This window comes from Coregonus lavaretus (assembly GCF_964263955.1).
Source record: "Coregonus lavaretus genome assembly, chromosome: 5".
In the NCBI taxonomy this organism is placed as follows: domain Eukaryota; kingdom Metazoa; phylum Chordata; class Actinopteri; order Salmoniformes; family Salmonidae; genus Coregonus; species Coregonus lavaretus.
In genome coordinates this window covers 1,237,972-1,240,239 of record NC_139992.1, presented here as the reverse complement: position 1 = coordinate 1,240,239, position 2,268 = coordinate 1,237,972, and positions in this window count along the sequence as shown.

The window sequence follows — 2,268 nt, the reverse complement described above, 5'->3', positions numbered from 1 at the left end:
TTCCGTACAATATAAATAAAGTATTTCCTCATTTAACACACAGCAAATCTACTACGGCCATTTATCCAACACTTCGTATTAATGGAAACTAATGTTGGTGTAGACTACTGCTATTATTTTATTAGTTTCCTATTGATGTTATCCAAAAGTATCTGGTATGTTCATTTCTTATCAAGATCGGGGGGGGGTAAAATATCCCTGGACTGTGTATATAAATCAAGTAAATCGGGTATCCCCCCCACTACCCTGACCTGTAGTATCCCCCCCCCACTACATTTACATTTTACATTTACGTCATTTAGCAGACGCTCTTATCCAGAGCGACTTACAGTTAGTGAGTGCATACATAATTTTTATTTTTTATTTTTTCATACTGGCCCCTCGTGGGAATCGAACCCACAACCCTGGCGTTGCAAACGCCATGCTCTACCAACTGAGCTACATCCCTGCCGGCCATTCCCTCCCCTACCCTGGACGATGCTGGGCCAATTGTGCGCCGCCCCATGTGTCTCCCGGTTGCGGCCGGCTACGACAGAGCCTGGATCAAAATTACTCTTAATAATATCATCACCCCTTTTGAGTTTCTTTGCCCATGGGAGAGGTATATTTCGCCGGTGTTACCTTAACGTTAGTCCTGCTTGCAACAAAGTATTTCATGATACGTAGTCCACTACCCTGACCTGTAGTATCCCCCCCACTACCCTGACCTGTAGTATCCCCCCCACTACCCTGACCTGTAGTATCCCCCCCACTACCCTGACCTGTAGTATCCCCACCCCCCACTACCCTGACCTGTAGTATCCCCACCCCCCACTACCCTGACCTGTAGTATCCCCCCCACTACCCTGACCTGTAGTATCCCCCCCCACTACCCTGACCTGTAGTATCCCCCCCCACTACCCTGACCTGTAGTATCCCCCCCACTACCCTGACCTGTAGTATCCCCCCCACTACCCTGACCTGTAGTATCCCCCCCCACTACCCTGACCTGTAGTATCCCCCCCCCACTACCCTGACCTGTAGTATCCCCCCCCCACTACCCTGACCTGTAGTATCCCCCCCACTACCCTGACCTGTAGTATCCCCCCACTACCCTGACCTGTAGTATCCCCCCCACTACCCTGACCTGTAGTATCCCCCCCCACTACCCTGACCTGTAGTATCCCCCCCCCACTACCCTGACCTGTAGTATCCCCCCCCACTACCCTGACCTGTAGTACCCCCCCCACTACCCTGACCTGTAGTATCCCCACACTACCCTGACCTGTAGTACCCCCCCCACTACCCTGACCTGTAGTATCCCCCCCACTACCCTGACCTGTAGTATCCCCCCCCCACTACCCTGACCTGTAGTATCCCCCCCCCACTACCCTGACCTGTAGTATCCCCCCCACTACCCTGACCTGTAGTATCCCCCCCACTACCCTGACCTGTAGTATCCCCCCCCACTACCCTGACCTGTAGTATCCCCCCCCCACTACCCTGACCTGTAGTATCCCCCCCACTACCCTGACCTGTAGTATCCCCCCCACTACCCTGACCTGTAGTATCCCCCCCCACTACCCTGACCTGTAGTATCCCCCCCCACTACCCTGACCTGTAGTATCCCCCCCCCACTACCCTGACCTGTAGTATCCCCCCCCCACTACCCTGACCTGTAGTATCCCCCCCACTACCCTGACCTGTAGTATCCCCCCCCCCCACTACCCTGACCTGTAGTATCCCCCCCACTACCCTGACCTGTAGTATCCCCCCCACTACCCTGACCTGTAGTATCCCCCCCCACTACCCTGACCTGTAGTATCCCCCCCCCACTACCCTGACCTGTAGTATCCCCCCCACTACCCTGACCTGTAGTATCCCCCCCACTACCCTGACCTGTAGTATCCCCCCCCACTACCCTGACCTGTAGTATCCCCCCCCACTACCCTGACCTGTAGTATCCCCCCCCCCCACTACCCTGACCTGTAGTATCCCCCCCACTACCCTGACCTGTAGTACCCCCCCCACTACCCTGACCTGTAGTATCCCCCCCACTACCCTGACCTGTAGTATCCCCCCCACTACCCTGACCTGTAGTATCCCCCCCCCCCCACTACCCTGACCTGTAGTATCCCCCCCCCATTACCCTGACCTGTAGTATCCCCCCCCACTACCCTGACCTGTAGTATCCCCCCCACTACCCTGACCTGTAGTATCCCCCCCCCCACTACCCTGACCTGTAGTATCCCCCCCCCCATTACCCTGACCTGTAGTATCCCCCCCCAC